Source organism: Macrosteles quadrilineatus, unplaced genomic scaffold (genome assembly GCF_028750875.1).
Source record: "Macrosteles quadrilineatus isolate MER2022 unplaced genomic scaffold, UCM_ALF_1.0 Scaffold_8__2_contigs__length_117827958, whole genome shotgun sequence".
NCBI classification, from domain to species: domain Eukaryota; kingdom Metazoa; phylum Arthropoda; class Insecta; order Hemiptera; family Cicadellidae; genus Macrosteles; species Macrosteles quadrilineatus.
The window spans coordinates 55061517-55083403 of NW_026542601.1; the positions used below are offsets into that span (position 1 = coordinate 55061517).

At 33.5% G+C, this 21887-nt stretch overlaps 1 protein-coding gene across 1 annotated transcript in view; it reads left to right on the forward strand.

The window, feature by feature from the left end:
* The window catches only part of LOC129001237 (tensin-1), a 386355-nt gene that overhangs the window by 36176 nt on the left and 328292 nt on the right, over positions 1 to 21887 (forward strand). The gene's annotated exons all lie outside the window — the stretch shown is intronic.

Below are 21887 nucleotides of genomic sequence, written 5' to 3' on the forward strand. Positions count from 1 at the left end.
CACTGTTTCAACTCGCTATATTGTTTCCAATTCGGTGATATGCTGAGTAAGAATGTATGTTTGAATTCGTGATATTTAACCAGTTTACAGGTACTTTGCTACTTTCCTCACCAATGGTATGTTTAACTTAACAAGTAATTGCCCTTGCACGCATTTATTTCCAGTTATTTAAATTATTGTTATAATTATTTATTTTTTAATCTACAGTATTTGCAGTAAATTGGAGGTAAATAGTTTTCACTTTAATATTTGTATCCGTGTTGAGTTGTACAAATAAAAATTGATTCTTGTAACTGTACTAAAAGCTAGTTCTGCAATATACAAATATTACCCAGTAAAACTCTGTCTTGAGCTATGTTACACTTAAGGGACTACAAAACACTTAAAAATAACGTTGGCATTAAAATACACGGAAAATATGTTCAATGTTTGTAGGTGTATATATTTGTATGTAATGGTTTATGATTGGATTAGTTTAGCAGGTTGGTTTTTTTTACACCCCACATTCACAACCTAGGACAATAGGCTCTAGCCATTGGGAATTTGACGTATTAGATGAGACTGGCCAAGAGGGTCGCTCCATATTCCTAGATGAAATCAGTTGACAGGATTTGGACCAAGGGCCTCGGGGATCGAAGTCCTGCTCTGGACCTGCTGGATCCATACTGGAAGGTTGGTGGGGTGGTGGATTGTGAGATGCATACATTTCTTAAATTAATGATCGGAGAATTCCGGACACGGACAAGGTATTTTCGTAGCAAACTGTAGCCTTGGTAGCTGAGGAAGTCACAGAGAATCCCCGTTTCTGAATAGCTTTCCTCATGATTAATTCCCCTGAACATCCCAGTATAATAGAACACGGCCAAAGCCTAACACGAGTTAATGTGTAAAACAGTCCATAATTTGTCTGATAAAACATGAATAATAATTAAGATGCTTTTAAAAATTTTTCTCAAACCACGCGGTTTCTTCTTGTATTTAGATTTAACACAGTGGGCCATCCAGCAAGCGATGAGCACACCCAGTGTTCTACATAAATCACATTATACAGGCAATTTTTTGCTCGAGCACTTCTACTCGCTTCATTTCACTGTCGATTAAGCTAAGAACCTCTTATAATACATTACGGTGATCGCTATATAACGTGTAAGAGGTTTCTTTTAATATTTGTGTCTAATATAACTGAAATTAATAACACAATTATATTATTTCTTCTAGTGGTAGTTAGTAAGAAATATGTTTGATGACAAACAAATCCATTATAAGATATTTTGCTTACGGCTCAGTATTTGAAATTGAAAGATCGAAAATGAATGTTTAGAATTAGGCTTGATAAGAAATTGTTGTAAAAAATTATGATGTCAAAACATTAATTATTTTCAGCTGTTTGTAAACAATTTTCTTATATTGTTTAACAAGACAGCTTCTGCTTGGTTAAAATTAAAAAAAGTTTAATTTACAATCAAAATACTGTATGCTGTGTAGTTAAAATGACTGCAGCTGTTTACTGCTCACGGTTAGGTAAAAGTTCTCAGCTAAGGTGGCTTACCAGCAGAGAAGGTCAAGTCGTATAGTTTCTAAAAGTTAAGATTGTCTTTAGGAATTTTCTCTCAATGTTGGAACGTAGAAGCTTTTTATTCTTGATATTTGTGTTGTTGTGTTCAAAATTCTGCTCATAACCATGTATCATGAAGTATTTTCCTGTCCGTTTAACTTGTGACTAACAAATTGTATAGACTTATATTTCCATAACAATAATATTTGTTATAGATTATAATTACTCATTTGTGTTGTGATGCGTTCTGATATCTTCGAATAAAGATTTTTATACAAGTAGAAATATAAAACAAAATCAACAAGGGAAAACAAGGGGAATATGATACAACGAGGGAATTTTACTGAATAATTCTACTTACAATTTAACTTCAGTTTTTACGTGATACAATTAATGTGCTTAAATCGTTTGGGTGAACGAAAAATCACTAATATCCAATATAAGTAATAATAAACTCCAACCACCCTCTGTTTATTTAAACGAATTCTTTTCATGAATATGCAACCCATTTAATAAAGACAAACATACAGCTGGCCTAACTTCTTAGATTATACAAAAATGACATTTTACCTTATTTTATTGCTAACTTTTTTTTATTAAAACCATTCTTTGTCTTGGCTATATTAAATTTCCAGATCTGGTTTCCATGATTTTATTGTCACTACTTTATCTTAGCGTTTCTAATTGTTCTTAATACAACGACAAATAATATGTTTAACATTAATACACTTTTTTATTAAAACGATTAATGAATATTATTAAAATTTATTAAATTAAATTTATTAAATTATTTAATGAATATGAATATTATAATAAAAGTCAATTAGACGTTTTGAAAAACTTACATTATAATGAGCGAAAAAGAAGTAGCTTTTACAGAAAATAGGCTTAAATCGTATGGTTTCTCAATAAAATCTTTCTTTGTAAGATAAATTGACTCTAATCTTGTGGCCGGTTACTGAAGCCTTTGAAGTTTCAGACCACTTTCTGTTATAAACATGTTAGCGTGTGGTTATTTGGCAGACGGAATCTGTTTTGGGAGCTCTTAAAAATATTTCTCATTTTATATCCATTCTACTTCAAACGGTTCTCTGGGGAAATACATATTTTATTAAGTGTTACATGATTTTTTTTAAATTTCTCTAATATCTCTCTTTATTAGTATTCATTAGCTAATTATATATTTTTGTTGTAAGAAAGTAGCCATACCTATATTTAATTTACTATTTATTTAGGTTAAAACTGCATTTTCCCAAGTCTTGTTTTAAAGCGTCATAAGTCTACGTAATTCACCTAATATCAAAACCACACTATGATGTTTTTAGCTGTTTTACATACGGTAATTGGTAGCTGGAAGTTACGTTTTGCTGGCCATGCCATCGTCATTTGGGGACCTAGCAGGTTTTTACATTCCTAGGGCAGCAAAATCAGCTGCCCGCTTACTTTCTTAAAACATGAATGTACTATGTATATTAAATTCACAATCAGTATCCATAGCATTGCAATAGGATTATTTTGTTGTCACTCCTGCCTAGCAACTATTTATTACTATTTTTGCTGATTCCTTATAGTATATTTCGTACCTAGGGCTGAAAATGAGGTTTTGCCGGCTCGAGATATTTTAAGTTCTCGACTTCGTCTCGAACTTAAAACGATCGAGAGCTGCAAAACCACTTCGGTCCGTGGTACGAACGCTATTTTTCACCCATCTATACCAGTTGATCTATATCCTATTACCACTATTCACCACAATAATAATGCACACTGATAGTCAACACAACTACAAATGTGAAGAAATAATTTGAGGAATCAGCGAAAAAAATAATAGATATTTGCTAGGCAACGGTGACAATAATACATTTCCATTGCAATGCTATGGATACTGATTGCATATTTAATATGCATTCATGTTTTAAGAAATGAAGCGGGCAGCTGATTTTGCGGCCCTAGGGATGTAAAATCCTGCTCGGTCCCCAAATGACGATGAGAAAATACTGGATCAACAACTGGCTAATTACTACTGGCATAAAATATACATCTTTCAACGCCCATTTAAACCTAGAAAGGTTTAATGATTTGAGGTCAGTTGGACAACTTAAAAACTATCTCTAGCCGGCAAAACCTCATTTTCGGCCCTAGGAACGAAATATACATTGTTATCAATATTTTTACATGTTGCGTTGTAATATTACATTCGTATGTTTTAAAACACCAAAATGCAGTTGACTAGTGTGTTCGTGGACACTAAGTAGGGATTGGTTTTCACACGGTCATAGTTAGGCGATACTTAAAACTACCACCAAATGAGTATAAAATCTTTAAACTCTAGCTCTATATAAAAGAGTTCAAGAAAACTATCATAAATAGTTATTCTTAGAACTACGATGGGTAAACGATTGATTACAGCACGTACCTTCTAGCCTGATGTTTGCTGGTTCGAACCCTTCCATGATCTACTCCATACATAGATGTTATTTGTCATTATTACCAACTGCATAAGGCCGACGTTAGCAAGCCCAGGTTTTGACCTTCCTCTAACAATAAAAGTAAAACCTCTATAAGTAGAAAAAAAAACATGCAATAGTTATTTGTGCAACTAGTGAGAAAAGTGAGCAATTGACTCACTCGAGAGAAATCCTTACTCACGAGCCGTAGGCGAGTGAGGAATGGTTTCTCGAGTGAGGCAATTGTACTTTGAACTCGAGTTGCACATTATACTTTTCCTACAGTTATCATAAAACAAATAAATTGGTGAAGAAACATAACCTATTTTTTCACAGAAGTGAACTTTTAATATAACATTTAATGTGAAGTGACAAATACAACAGTACAACAGCTGACCAGCTGATTTACAGCCAGTGCTGCCAACGTATTTCGCGCGCATACGGCGTTGCCTGCATGTTACGCGCTCACTATTTCGTGCCTTCACGTTGAAAATCTGGAGTGAGACAAAGTAATTAGAGTGAGACAATGTTAACATTGTCTCACTGATGAGCGAATTGGCCACTTTGCTTTCTCAAATCAGTGAGAGAACATGTACATTGTTAGGTAACTGTAGGAAAAAAATATAATTATTAAAACTTAATTTGGTCATGAAAACAAACAAATACCTCTTCATCAACCAGTATCCCCACAAAAATTTATCCCTCTGCATTATAAAACGAAAACTAGTCATTTCTGTAACTGTATATCATTACATCAATGATTATTTGATTCAATTGACTTTCATAAACAATTAGATCAACGATCATCGAATCTATGACCGTAATATCACGTAGACGCATTTGGTGATCTATTTTTAATGAATTGCGCTCAATAACTGATCAAATTATCCTCGGATTTATTCTTCAATCAACCCAACACTGTAATCTAGGTAATAACACTTGCTATGAGATGAGATAGTTTCGGATACTTCGTGACGTTGATCTCAACATGTGCTCGTAGCTGCAAATGGATATTGTTGTTCGGGATTAGTTAATGTTTTGTTCTTATGTAAGACTATTGTGTTTTTAACTTCCAGTTGTTCCACGCATAATTTAAAATTTAGATAGATATATAAATTTTTAGTCTCAGTGTATAATTGTGTAAATAATAATCATGAAATTGAATGGAGTCAACTTTTCTTTTCATATATAATAACATATTTTTTCAGTAAATGTATTAAAATTTAAATTAAATCTAGAAATTTGTTAAGAATAGTTAAATAATTCCAAATATGATACGGAAAAGTATGTTACAAAGATTACATTTTGTGTAGAATGTCAAATCTTTGATAGTTCCGTTAAAACCGAAGAATTCAATCCCATTTAAAATTGAACTTATCCATCTGTACTTTTATGAAATTACAATCATGTTAGGAATTATTAAACCTACTGAACATATGTGTTCAATTTGTTTAAATTGTGCCAAAAAATTCGATGATGGAATATTTTTCTTTGCACCACTTAGCCATCATTGTATTTGTAGTGTAATGAGTTCTAATACAGACATAACACCAGAGTAACATTGGCTTATATATAACACAGCACATTGTTGTCCGCTCACAAACATCTGTTGTGGGCAGTAATGGCTTCAGTGGTGAGGCAGATCCCTTCACCATATGTCAGGAGATCCCCATGGATTACTTTGCACGTCTGGTAGCTGTTGCTCACTGACTAGTGTCCCCATGAGATCGTATGGGAAAAGGGGACTCAAACGTTATACGTTGCAGTAATTTGAGGATGAATGATTTTAAAATTGTCAACAATCAAATTCTGGTAAATATACCGAGTAATGAGTAAAAATCAGTAAACAATAAAATCGCCTTGGTGCAATTTAATTGCTTTTTTTGTTGTACAAAAAAATAATTAAATGGGTCAATGATTGGTTGGGACGATTCAAGTGCAACTACTCACTTTCGTTACTGGAGTGTAGTTAATTCCAATCTACATTAACCAGTTGTTTCCAATATTTTCATCATATTTAAATTGGTTCATTAACTTAAAGAAATTAAGTGAATCCAATCGATTGTAATTATAAATCGGTATAAATAATGAAATAATGGTTATCAAGTCATACAGTGACGATATTAACGACCAAAACCGCTGATATTTGGATTTCGTTCAAACACATTCTTCCATTCTCTCAAGTTCAGAGGCATTTGCGTTGTCTATGATGTGGGAGGTGGGCTACAGTGAGAGGCTGTGTGGTTACCTAGAGGCAGCGCGGCGTGGTCAGAGGAGTGGTATATATAGACCATATTGACCACATGTGGTGGATTTCTATATGTTGTGCAACTGGACATCTGCACAGGACGCTCCAGGGGGTTGCCAAACAGCTGGACTGGAGAATCACACCTTCATGGAAACTTTACATATGGTTTGAGAATTTACTTACGTTGAACTGTCGCTACAGCAATCAACTAATCTTTAATAACCACAAACGGGAGGGAATCTTTGGTGAGCAACCCTGGGTGAAAAAATCCGCTTATGAGGTGGAGGAGTAGGTAATCGATTATATTACAATGATTACTATACGAGAAACGTCACACGCGTGTAAGGTCACGACGTCGCCAAGTTTTGAATGATTGTTCGGTGTTGAGTGACTTAAGTCTCGTGGGTAATATGGTCCGTTGTTTTCTGCTTTTAGCAATCTTTCAATACCATATCATTCAATTGCTCTCAAATACTCCCTAAAGAAAGAGAATCTTTAGTGACAACTAGAAATGTTGAACTTTATCAATAATTACCTTGTGTGATGCTAAATGTTCCTTTACTTATTGGGGGGGGGGGGGGGGTTGGTTATAATCAGAGCGACATAGAAATGCATTTTATTTGCATAATACTTCATGCTGAAGCTGTTGCAGATTTATTTTGGATTCTCAAAAATCAAAAAGGTATTTCAAAATGAATATTTACTAGTCAAAGCTACTTTAACAATTAGGAATGTAGTGGCAACAAATCAATAGCCCGTGCCTCATTGAATGTCTTTCGCGTTTTGGTGGTAATGCATGGAAATGAAAAGGAAATTGATGTTCTTGTAAATATACAAAATACAAAGCATGGCAATGAATATAGACAAGATTGTGAGATGAGTCAAGGAAACGTTGTATCAGTTACAATCTTGTGACAGAAAGAAATGATTCCAGCTACGCTGTCGTTTAAAGAAACGGTAAACATTTGTCTCATATTCATATACGCTCTTCTCTGCTTGATTCAAATTTATTTTCTAAGCCCAAACATTTTTTCAAATGTTGAACTGTCTCACGGTGTTTTAAAGAACAATGAAATCTCATGCAACAAGTGTAAATTGATTTCAGAAGTACCACTAACAATATATGAGACGAATACTAGAAACTATGATAACTAGAATATATGATTATGGGTATTTGTATATGAGACGGTAATTAGATTAAATAATAAATATGGAAGAAACTATTAAGGCCTAATGATGACAATCCCGGAGATGAACTATACCGTATGGAAAACCAAAATAGCAGAAGGATATGGTAAAAATCTTATTATAATCTTAATTTCAGGGATTTAAAACTGTTAGCTATTTCTTACTTTTAGCATTTGTTGATAGTCAAAGCTATTAGTCTTTGCCTCAGGGTTTACCTCTGATTTATAATCTTTGTAAGAAGGTGGGGGGTAATTTTGTTCAATTTACGTGGAATGATAAACACAGTGAATAAGTAACTTGAATTTGATGAAATTTAATCATTATGGCATATTTCAAGAAATTCGTCACCACAAAACTCTTATTCATTGTGTTTTATAGAAGAAATGAAGGGGTCTGGTTTATAAAAGTGACAAATCCAATCGTTAAATTATTCACTATCTTTATGTGAAACAGCTTCCTGACCTCTTTTATAAATGTATAAGTTATACGTTTAAGAAAATATCTATCAAAATGTATCTTGCCCTAGACATAAGATGTTACCTTGGATAAAGAAATCTCATTAAAAACTCTCCCTCGAAACTCTCGAAGACTACAAGCACTCAGGTCAGGATGACGTGTACTGAATTGCTGAATTACTGAATTGAATTGATTTTAACAAATTATGCACCTCAAAAAATGAGTTTGTAAACTGTTAATCAATATATGCTGCTGTTTTATATTTCGTGAAATGTTTTATTAAGTTCTAACACACTTACACAAGTATGGTAAATGATAGGATTCCATGGAGGATATGATGCGTGAGGCCTAGGGATAAGGTAACGACAGGTCCCGGACCATGTGGTCATGTGGTCTGCCGGATGATTGGGCGTCGATGGTCCAAAGAAGCCTAAGTGAGGAAAATATTCTGTGACAAAGATATTGTTAGTTTCGGTAACATTAGTAAGTTAATAGTTCTATAATATTCGCAATCCTACTTTAGACCAAATCCCAACTCATTACTCTTCAAAAAAATGGTAAGGAGTCATTTGTCTGAGAAGAGTGTATCCTGTGACGAAGATCAGCCTGGTTTGATAGTTTATTAGCTGTTGCTCCAAATACATTATAAACATTGTCCAGGAAATAAGCTGATGTATGAGACTTACAATTACTGCCTCAATCGAAGGTATGGAAAAATATCATTTTATTTTGGCAGTGCTAATGTACCTTTTGCAAATGATAAATGATAACGCTGCTTTAGGAAATTAAGAAATATTACAGTTGATAACGTATACTTTTGCTAATACGGTAGTCTTCTGTGTTCTTTTTCAAGCTGGTTAAAGAGAACTAGTTCTCCTATTACTTCATAATATCACAATCCTCCTTTGAGCATAGATTTTTGGACACATATAGTTTTATTTTGCAAAAGGGATCACACTTTTGTGATAGTGCTGAAAAAATTTATTTACTAAGCCCAAACATGTTTTTTAAATGTTCAAATGCATCACGGTGTTCTAAATAACATTTAAAACTTAAAAATGAGCCGGCAATTAGATTAAATCAATATGGAAGAACTATTAAGGCCTAATATGCATAATACACTTGTTGTTCCAAATGTTTGAGAATCCTTGTTAAGGAAATATTTCATCACAGTCTTTCTCACCAGTGATGAGATGTAATTTTTCAGAGACGGTTATATTTTGTGAAAAATATTAAAGTATTTAGATAGTGCTGATACACTTGTTACTCAAAATACATAACAATCCTAGTAAAAAATATACCATTCTTCTTCTTTAACTGAGTTAAGAAGCTGTAACTGTTTTTGGGTGGTCTATAATGTGGGTTAATAGACTGATAGCATACAACCTTAGTTCAGAAAAATTGCAACCAATCCTAATCCAGTAAGCATTTTAGTATATTTTTAGTAGCATTTTAATTTGTTAAATGTACTAAATTTAACATAACCATAAACGTTTTTTCAATATAGAATTTTTGTTTTTTTTTAATTTGTAAATGCTGGATCTTCTTTAAAACTTCAAACTTGAAACTTGATGGTAAGTAACAAACCATCAGGCAGCGAAGAAATGGATTCAGATGATGGATGAAGCTCTCGAGCACTCGGAACTATTTGTCATTTGCTTTTTGAGTGGCCATAACTCAGGAACGAACTCACTTTACTGTACACATTTATTTGAACTTTTACAGCATTTCGACAAATTTGATGATGAATGGCTTAAATACATGTTCAATTACAATTACAGACTTAAGACACAAAATGGTGTATTTTAAACCGAATATGAATGCAGAATAACTGTAGAATTGAATAAGAAGGATTATGTACTCTTGTAGATAGTTAGACTAACTAGAACTAGCTGATTTGCTAGCCAATGTTATTGAAAGTACACCAAATGATCAAGAACAGCTAGTTCCAGCTTTAATTTACAGATAATCTACTGACTTTTCTAATAATAACTTCAAACTGATGACTGATCACATAATATAAAATAAACTTTTAAGTTCCTGAGACGGTTATTTGAAAATACCAAGTATGGAAACTTCACTCAGTACTTTTCACCCTCTCTAAGAACAGATCTTAACATCGGAAATTCCTTACGCTTAACAGAGAAAAATAGCTTAGCACAACATTCTACAGTTATTGCACGTGGGGTTATTTTCCAGAATCTCTATACTTAAGGATAGAAGATCACAGGTAAACCCAAATATCCGAAGTGGACGTCGTGAGTGCCGCAGGAAGGTACACAAAACAGAACCGAGAGCGAACCGTGACGACCTCGCCATGATAATATTAAGATGTCCAGAAGAACCCAAGGCGGTATTGTGGTGGTGTAAGCCGACCATATGGCACGTGGCCGTTCAGAAGAAAAAACTGCGGTTTGTAATGTGAAAAATGGCAGTAGTTTCAACAAACATAAATGCTAAGTAAAATACAGTGGCTTGAATAAATTTAGAATATTAAAACAGTATTTTCCTTTTTCTTCCCCCTCCTTTTCCTAATGTTTCTCCGTCCTCCTTATTAAGCCAATTACGATAAGAAATGTATTAGCAAAGTTATTTTCCTTGAGGGTGAAAACATAGGGTAGGTAAATGTATTTAAATAAATGCAAAAATTCGTTGATTCTTCAAAAATGTATAGCTTAGCTTCAGGTTTCTGATGAATAAATGTTTCTAGTATTCGGCTTAAAATAATTTCTGTTGACAAACGATATTTGCGAACAGTCATTCTGTTAATACAATTTATAAGAAACATCCAAGAGATGGTGCTTAAGAATAAAACTTAGAAGATTAAAAGATTTTCCATTCTCCTTCTCCTCTGACACTTCTTACATCTTCTTAAACTTCGTTATTGAGGAAATTACGAAGGATAACTCTTAAATAAATAACCTTTCTTGTTAGGGCAAAGGACAAGAAAATTGTTTAACTAATTACATATGCATTTGATAGTTCAATAGAAAAAGAGGCTAAATTAAACCTCAGCTATTTATAATCATGTTCTAAGAACTCAACAGATAAAAATTCTAATCCAATACGATCGATATAAATAACAGGTACTGTGCTAGAGACAATCGAAAGAAAGACAATCGAGTGCCTTCATAACTACTAGCTCGAGAGGGGAATAAATTAAACTGAAGTACCAATCGTACTGCCCTGGAGGTCTCGAGACCACCAATCTCTCCAGGAGATGGTCCAGAACCGATATGGAGGTGTTTTCACACTCGCACCTCTGATCACAGACATTACCTCCGTGAAGGAACATTACCTCTGTGATCTCAGCCACAGCGCGCCGACAGACATACTCGTGTAGCAAATGTTTGACGAGGGTGACGTAACATAGTTTCTTTAAAAATGATATCTGTGGTGAGGACTCTAGTCATATGGAGTTCGCTGATTATACGAATGTCTTTTGCTTCTAGACATATTGACTATGGCCATCAAGACTTCACTTACTGGTACTTTTTTATATCACCAGGCTAGTTGGTATATAATTTGCTGATGATTATCGACTAAAATCTGATAAAAAATCTCCTTATAATGCTTGATGGTCATAATGGGAGTATGATCTATTACGACTATAGTAAAGCTGTTCTTACAACTTTCATAGCCAAAAGTCGGGTAAGACCATAGAAAAAATGGATAATTGTATTCTGCCGAAAAGATGAGATATGGTAGAAATGCAGAAGAAATGTGCTTATGTCAACACGTAGATTAATATTTTGAATAGTTGAATTCTACCCAAGAACAGTTATCTCTTCACGGGTTACTTCACTTTAGGACAAAAATCAAATAAATTGTTACACATTTGAAGTAGTTGCTGATCAGCTATATTTTTGTTATAATTAATTTTAATTCAAATGTAAAATTCAAGCAGTGTTCCTTTGGACTCGGTTTCATCCTGAGCATCTCTAGCTTAGTGTAAAGGTCGATCTCAAGATTATAATCCTAATATTACGGCCATAGAAGTCCTCTATTGTTTGCTAATACTGACTACCACGCTAGAAGTAATAGCTTCCGTTTACCTTTACTAGGCGAGGCTGCTACCTTGCTTACCCGTCTATTAAACAACCATCACTAAGATTTATTGTAACAACTGGTGTTTTTTTCGTATCTTTAATTTGACTATTTGAATAAGATGTTTTGGCAAAATGTTCATCTTGTTCAATCTTTTTAATTTTTGATAATTAATTAATGTTAAAGATTAAACGACTATTATTAAATACGTATTCATAATAGCGAACTTATATTCTGATTGTTTTTAGTTAAGGTTATAAATCAAACACATAAGCTCAAAAGTAGATCGGTTTCGTGTGTAATAGGAGTACTAGAGGAAGAACACATTGTCCTGTATGTTTTCCAATCCGAATAAAACGATTGGTCTGCTTATGTTTAAGGTTGATGTTGACCAAAAAGGCATTCTGAGTGTATAACTGTATATGTGGAGAGAATGCTAGTGTTAGTGTTACTGACGACAGGGCGTAAACATTCCAAACTTGTTCACAGTTCCCAGCTTCCGCATCAATCAACTGAGTACAAACACTTGCCGACATAACACAAAGCGCAAACACACACAACAAACAAAACAATCACAATAGAAAAACACACAATAATATACAGACAGTTCGCGACAAACTACAGGAGATAATATATTTCTGTAAAATTACAGAATGTGGCGGTGAGATTTGATTTGGATATGAATTAAATATTAGTTACAGAAATTAGGTTAAAATTGTCTTTATTATTTCAAGCAAATTGATTAATTTCAATAGTGTAAATGAAAAACATTTTCTTACGAAAAATTGGCCCAGAAGTTATGATGTTATCTGAGATTATAATCTAATTTCAGGCGAAACTTTGATAACCTCATTTTTTTATATTGACGATATAGGCTATTGGGTGCGGCAAAAGTCAGCGGATCGCTGCAGACCGGTGAGCGTCATTGTTTATCTCTCGCGCTATTTTTATCTCTTACTTTAACTTCTTATCTAATCTAACGCCAAGTTATGTTTGATTTTTCCTTAGTTTATTCTTTATCGAGGATTTTTTGTTTTATCAGTATTCCACCAATCTCTTTTTATATAGTGTGTCTTTATCTTTTATAAAGTGTTCGTATAGACCAACGAGTATTTCTTTTGATAAATTGGTGGAAATTTGATCGTGATTATACGGATGTTCTTGCAGCTACGAACAACAGTTTCCTGTAACACAACCTCCTAAATGTGTTTTCGGAGAAACCTCAAAATTTAGAACAAGAATTGATATCGGAACATTTTGATGTTCTATTCACACCACAACTATGTAAAAGACTTTGCAAATCAGATTTGAAAAGGTGCTACATGTCTATAGACAATGGAGGTGGTCACATTGAGCAGCTTCTCTAACACGTACCTTTACAATAATACTGTTATAGTGATTTACTAGCTATAGTTTAGCTACACTCTCTGTACGCTGACTTTTGCCGCACCCATTGGACCAAAATCAAAAGCTTTCATGATGTTTAATTTTATCTCACCACTGCTGTATTTTTGAAAGTCATTGTGTTTTATTCATAGAGTCAATAATGTGTACTTAGAGAAAAAAACCTCAAACCGAACTATATATATATATGTATATATACGTAAATAAAACGTGTCTAATATACGTAAATAAAATAAATAATTGAACATTTAGTACCCTTTAAATTATTAATTTATTGAATAACTAACATGTTTCGGCTCTTAGGCCATGATCACAGTTATTGATAAATAGTATGTACATGATAAAATAACTGCGCATAACCAACACGTACATAACCAATTTAAATCAATTACAACTCAACCGTACGTACGGCTAAGATTCCCAAATCACACATTTACGTACGTGTACCCAATTGGTTCATAACTTGCCACTCATGTATTCGATTGTAAAAATGGTGTTTACCGTATGAATAAACAAATCAATAAATAAATAAATGTGTTTTACAAAATTTGTTATTGGTAGTGATTGTAATTTGGACTAATAAAACTTGGTTCAGGTTTGTACCTATTCTTACTATTTATTAAGCTAAGTTAAGCCTAGATTAAATATACTTATAGAAAGACAAATGATATTTTTTACAATTCAAATTTAATGAACTAAGAATAAGTTAGGATATTACAATGATGAATGGAGTTTGATATTTAAATAAACAAATACAGGGTCACCATCTTGGTTAGCCTAGCTCAGTAAATCAGAAAAATAAGTGCACAAATAAGTTAATAAGTTTAATTACATATATTCTCAGGGAGGGGAACTCGGCTGACTCAAAAGATCTTCAAATATTTTAATTTATTAAATAAAATATGTAAATTATGAAAAATTGGGATAGTTAATTGATATTGCCCTTAGGCTTGGATAGGTAGCCTAGGTACTGTAACTTAAGTAGTCCAACAATGAATAGAATGGGTAAAAAAATTAATCAAGGTTGAATTTAGTTCTCTTGTTCAAATTGTTTTTCTGGAATTATTCTTGATGAAAATAAAGTTATAGTTTTTGAATTCAAATTAGGTTTGATCAGATTGGAATGTTAAATTTCTTGAAGTAGGCTAAGTCTAATATCCACAAAATGGAGAGTTCTTACCAGGTTGGTTCTTCACAGTCACAGTGGAAAATTAATTTAATATAATGGATCTTGATGTGGCAGTAAGTTATAAATTTAGAATATGAAATAGATATAAAGACTGAGACTCTTCTGTTGTTAGTGCTAATTACTTTTAATCACTTTCACTTTATTTAGGGATTTTCTCTCACTGCTTAAGTTTGAGGTGTTAAAGCTGCCATATCTAAAATGAGAAGGAGTAATTTTTGGATTTCATACAGGATGATTAAAGTTCATTGTTTAAGCCAGCTGTCTTCTTTCTTCGTCACTTGCACATGCACTAATAATCAGGCTTTTGGATAATAATTCAATGTTGGGGTTTTAGAAATAATTTATACTATATTAATAATTTTGGATAACAGTGTTATTGCAACTATGGACTTAATTTCAGGTTACAGGTTTTTATTAACAATAATATTGGTTGAATATATACAATATATTTTAAAATGTGATGATGGTTTCTGAGGGGTGATTAAAGGATAATATAATTTAAATTTACAATAAATTTTCTGACAATTTAGTTAAATAGGCTATATGGCAAATTTTTGTATAATCAAAGGAGTAAAATTATATAACTAAAAGAATGAATGTAGTGAATGGTCTATAAATGACATGTAACATTGCAAACAATAACAATTGCAAATTCACTAGGAACATTACTGCCAGTCCCTTATTTGCATTAAATTTATAAATCCCCGTAGTAGGCCAACTGTGTCCAGGCTGCCTATAATACAAGTCTGGTGGTAGGATTATGGAAATAGCCGCAGTGACTGTAGGGGTCTGGTTAAGAGGATTCCGAAGGATCCGTCGTCCTTGGAAGGACATTGTATATCTAATTTTAGATGATTTTTAATATCGTGCTTCGTAGTCTGTGGCTTTGTCAGGATTACTACAGTAAAATTCTGTACTTGATGGTTAACCTCTGCTTGAGAAGTAAATGAAAAAGGACAACAAGATATACCTATCAACATCGACTTTACATTTAGTGTCTAATTTCAAACTAGTCGGATCAGTTGTGTTTGTATTTTAGTTTCTGTATTTTTTTTAACCAAGCTGTACGATTGATTAATAATTCATTGTGAATCTGTAAATGGTTTAAAACTACGCACATGCGAACGTTGTGGTTTCATAAATTTGTTAATTTACTCTGCCACACAGTTGTTTGCATTGAATGAAAAGGACCTTATAAATTAAGAGTAACAATTTGATTTCCATAGTCAATATATAGAATTGTAATGAAGTGTTGGATGGGTGTGTGACTTTTTTCAACAGTAGATTTTAAAATACACACTTCTCTTTTCTGCTCCCCACCCCGAAATGAAATTGCTTTTAAGTTTTACTATGTATGCTAAAATTATATTTATAAATTAGCAATACATTAAATTTGTAATATCTAATATGAAAGATAAGCCCAAATATTTCACCATAAACATTAGTTAATATTGAAAATTATTTTTAAATGTATATTTTCATTTTTCAAATAAACTGTACGAAACTAGCCGCAAAGGGAGTAATACATTTGCATAAATAACCATTTCACTGCGGCTTTACACTCAAGTACTTGCCGTAAATCACGGTTAAGTTGAGGTTTTAGTCTAAGTTCTTACATCTCATCAAGTGTTTATACCGACACCCTTGCTATTACAAATATCATATTTTATCAAAACTTAATCATATTTTTTTATAATCCGGGTATATTATTAATATTGCAATTCGTCATACAATTTTTTTGAGCATTTACAATCCTTCAAAATAAAAATTGAATATTTTAAAACATTGTGTATCTTAACACCCCCGTTCGGCAGATAATAACCTTTTATTTAGCACTTTGCTTTCTTTTACAATTGCCAAAACTACCTTTTAAATCAACCCGGCGGACATGTAGCTCTTCTCTGTCTACAAATTACTTAAAAATTTGCCGAAAAATTTCATTCATACCGCTTCAATCTTATTTCTCATATATTGCACACATTACAGTCTTCACTACACCTTCAAAACGGAGGTGTTGATTGGTATTAATATTATATTATAACCTCCATCGTGTACTAGATATGTGTTTATCTCGTTAGGTTTTATGACACTAATGATCGCCCAACTAAATTGCACGCTGTGAGCGTAATAACTTGATTCGGAACTCACCAAACGTCCCCCTCCCCCTCCTCCTTTGGTAACGTATGTTCACCACCTCATAAGTTTTAGCGGGTAATTACGTTAGGGTACAAATTATCAAATTTGCCACCTTTCACTTATAAATTTCTCTGAAGTGCGAGGTAGGAGTGGTCACTGCAATATCCGAGGTTTAAGTCCAATCACTGATGAGTTTTAGGCATCTGTAAATAATTATATGACCTGATATTTTAGGGTTCATCTTAAGCTGTATATCAGCTAATCTAGAAACTGCAGATCTATCAGGCGATAAGCTTTTCTTTAACCAATGCTGCTTGAGCTGTGAATCGTTAGTTCTGCCTTTAATTAAGCCTGGTGATAGCGGTGGGAGCAGTTGTTTCAAATCTCAATTTGCGGCAAATTCAGAAAGGACAGAAAAAAGATAGATGTTTCAAAACAGCATAACGTTGTATTTTCACTGGGTTGGAAGCCATAAGATTAACCAAGCCGAAACCCTTTTATGTCGAAAATAAAATTATTTTTACTATTAAACAGACATTTTTTGCAGTGTGAATTTAAAATTTATCATACAAATGAGTTAATTAATGATTATTTCAAAAACCTTTCTCCGTTTTGAAATGCCAACAATATTAATTTTATGCATGACGTTTAGATATGTTATACAATTAATTTGACCAGCGCAAGAGTGGAAAAAACCTCCTTTAAAAGCATATTCTGAGGCATTTTTATAAATATAGTAAACAGAAAAAAAGTATTTTTATAGTGGATCACAAAGAAATAACTACTACAATATTTAGGTTGAAATTAAAATTTCTGTTTATTCATATCAAACACTATTTCGTGTCTACAATCTTAAAGCTATTCTTTTTGCAAAACAATCAGCTGCACCAGGATTTAAATTATGTTACTTGAAAACAGCGAAGTAATTAGAATTCTAGGGATATCGCACGAACGAATGTGCAGTGATTCAAATGCCTGCATAATGATCAAATCAGGTAAATTTCTAATTTGCTTAATTAAACTCAGATTTAGTTTGAATCAGCTCGACGCTCAGTTATGGCTTAGCTTTTGAGAAATCGATTAGATCACATGCTCTAATCTTCTAATGTAAGTTAAAATGGAACATTCACTAGTTGTTTCTTAGCTCAGTTTTTAATTTTGATAGCCTAATGAAGTTCGTCGTTTCAGGTAGCTAAACAAGATGTGTTAAACCATGCATGTTATTTTCACTCTTACGTTTTCAAAATAATGTGGTACTTTCCAATGAATCATAGCATTATTGTAACAGTACTAACTACTTCTTGTGACTTTATAAGTGATTGGTTACTTATGGTGACCCCCATGGTGAGTCTGGTCAGTTAGTGTTGCGACTATTAGAGATTCTATTGGCTCTAGTTCAATTCAGTAGTGAGCATCTATAATGACTCGAGAGACTGTAGTCACTAAAGCAGTTTGACCACTGTTACTAATGGTCAATACTAGAGTGCGATGAGTCAATGATGACCACCTACGGTCAAGCTATCTTAGCGATGACCACACAGTTAAGCCTTCATCGTAGTTATCCGTATCAACCTAATCTTCGTCATGCAATTTTTACTAGTTTAATCGCCCAAGCCGGGCGAAGAACTGTTACGGGTTAAGAAATATAATTTAACAGTAAAGTTCAAAGCAAAATTGCGTTTTTGGTACTATTCATGTACTAACTCGAATGCAGTGTATCGTCTCTATGCATTCCTTTGGATCGCTATAATTCATAAATAAACGTTTAGGTTCCCTTGTACTAGTCTGAACGATCCGTCATGTCATTTAAGTACGCCTGTTGCGCGAATGGAGTTCATCCTCAGCTCAGAGTGTACATTTTTTGTAACCACACCACGTCATGGTGGAGTTTATCGGAAGGTTTAAGTATTTTAGACCCGTCCGTCGTGCCAACGAGGTATCTCATGTCCAATTGGCTGATAAAATTTCAATACATGTTGTGATTGTATCCCGTGTTATTTTTATAATTATTACTAGCTGGCTCGACAGACGTCGTCCTGCCCTAATGTGGTTTTATGTCAAATACTCGTTCATTTTCAAGATGAGCTCGTTCGCATGGCTCAATCACGTCCTGGTTGAAGTTCGTTCGCTACGCTCACTCACCTTTTGGTGGCAAATTAGCTGTTGTCATAAATTAAAAAAAGTAATAGTGCTGCACCCTGTTGGTAAACCTATTCACTTTTTAATGCTATTGAACATCACAGAATCAAATTGTTTAGTTGAACCAGCTGTTAAGCTCTTTAATTCCATTTAAATATAAGTACTCATAAGGTTAACATGGGAAACTCCAGAGCCACTGGGGCGGGGCCCTTTTGACGGATCTGCACCAAACTTCACACAAATCATCCTTAAATAATGCTTAATAATGCCTAAAAGTTTCATTACAATCTGTCGGGCGGTTTTGGAGTACATAAAGGACAAACAAACAAACAAAAATGTATATATATACTAGCTGACCCGGCGAACTTCGTATCGCCTAAGTTATGGGTTTCCCCTAAGACAGACCGATGGAAAGAAAGTACCGTTACGTTTAATTTTCAAGATGATCTCGTTCGCATCGCTCAATCACGTCCTGGTTGAAGTTCGTTCGCTACGCTCACTCACCTTTGGGTTGGAGCTCGTTCGCTACGCTCACTCACCTTTAGGTTGGAGCTCGTTCGCTACGCTCACTCACCTTTAGGTTGGAGCTCGTTCGCTGCGCTCACTTGCCTTCAGGTTAGCTCGTTCGCTACGCTAACTCGCCTCCAGGTTGAAGTTCGTTCGCTACGCTCACTCACCTTTTGGTTGCAAATTAGCTATTGTCATAAATGTAAAAGAAATAATAGTGCTGCACTCTGTTGGTAATCCTTGTAACTTTAATGCTATTGAACATCATAGAACAGAACCAACTTGTTTAATTGAAACAGCTGTTAAGATTCATTAATTCCATTTCTCATAAGGTTAACATGGGAAACTCCAGAGCCACTGGAGCGGAGCCCTTTTAAGAATTTCGAAACGGGAAATAGTTTACGTCCGATTCGCATACCTACAGAATTTACACACCAAATTTCATAACGATCGGTGAAGTCGTTCCGGAGGAGTTTGCAGACAAACACTGTGACACGAGAATTTTATATATTAGATATATATATATCAAACTAGAGAATTTCATAAAAATAACATGTGTACTATTGAATTTAGTCTAGAAATGTAAGAACCAACAAACAACGTCAGTAAATGTATTTGACGGTAGGGGGGGGGGGGGTGAGAACAGCAGGGGGAGGCAAGCCCCAGGGATCCACTTTAGATAATTTACACTAGTTAATGCCTCGGAGTGCTTCGCTCCTCAAGAGTTCTTATCTTGGGCTGGAGACAATCCCTTGAACCATAGGAATCTTCCATTTGTTACGTTGTCCACGCACGTTTTAGTATAAAATAATATCCAGGCCTACAACAGTCCAGTGAATTTACAGTTTGCCAAGTGTCATTCTGATGTACCAGTTTAATCGAATAAGTACAATACCACCTACTCAGGTTGGCCTTATTTTTCATTGGTTCTGAAGCATTTATGTTTTTTAGCAATTTGTTAAATAAACAAAATACTATTATTTTTTTAGTGCTTGTTTCAATTTTATTTGAAAGCTAGAAATACGTTGTTCCAAAATTAACCAAACTAAATGAGATGGTAATGCATTTTAGCATGAAAACTTGGTTCCAAATGTACAGCAGACCTTTGCAAGATTTTACTTATTTTTTTGGAATCATCTAGGTGCCAATAAAAAATGTGATGTATTAACTGACCAAAGGAAAAATTTATTGCTATTTCCTCAGAGCTAAAGTCTTGATTTTGCGATAGTAGTTATTTTAATTGTTAATGTGGAGAAGCTAGAATTCTTAGGATAGTGTTTTTTTTTTTTTTTTTTTTTTTTTTTTGTACAATTAGACTTATTGATGATCTGACTCCGACAATATATTAAATGTTACAGTTAGAGAAACAATTTACAATAGACATGCCAACATCATATCTACCAAACATTAGATTTAGTAGACGAAAATTATTATTAAATAGCCTTTTGAATTTTTGAACCGTAATAAAAATATAGTGGTAGAAAGAAGCGCTTCAAAAGGCTTTTGTTGGAACTCAGTGACGTGGTAAAGTCACTTACTTGCTTCATTGAGAGTTAATTTAGTCGCTAAGACTTCACTAAAGGCTTCAGCTCTTGATACAATTGATTGTTTCACACTCGATATTGCAGAGCTAAGCGTAATGCAGCCAATAAAAATAAAAATATACAATTTTGTTCAACATTAGGATATTAAAATCTGATATTATTGATCTTATTTCAATTCTATACTCAGATCAGATCCTTAAAGGCTTTGCAAACCTTCCTTTTTGGGTTTTTAACAGATTAATAATTTAGTTTTTTGGCAAAAATAATTATTTTTCCGACGTAAAAAACTATTATTTGTTATTGTTTAATCAACTGTTTCAATTTTTAACAAATAAAGGAAATAACTTTAAATTGAAAACATAACCTAAAAATGCTATGAATTTTGTAATGAAGAAATTAATAATTATTCTTTGTAGTGTAGCGAAAAGTAACGTTCAAAACACGAGTAAAAGTGGGTCTACACATATTCTCGATAAATCTCGCACTTCAAACGTGGTCTGAAATGTGTAATGACTCACATTCTACTCTTGTTATGAAATATACTATTACATATACAGTACATAATTCAATAAGTCAATTCATTGGACAGGGATTTTCAGAGTATCATCTGTGTGCTTTGGGACTGACTAAGATCAACAGTTTTTTTGTTTTTTTTTAGGACCATATTTACAGTATCAAAATATCAATGATGAAGAAATGCTGCGTTCATAAACTCGCACTATTCAAATGCACATTAAACATTAAAAAATTTTACCTAAACATCAAAGACTACAAGAATCTTGTTTTTATGGTATATACATGTTAAAATATTGACCTCATTTTGTAAATGAGTAAATGCACACCGACACATGGTAAAAAAGGATCTTAAGTAATTGATTGCAGATGTAGAAATGAGAACGTTATCCAACACAAAGCTAAATTTGAATTTTACTCAGGTATGTTGCAGTGACACAGCGATAAATAATTAGATGAAGTAATATTATAATTATAATAGATAAAGTCGCGTTAAAAACTAAAACGTCTATTTCTC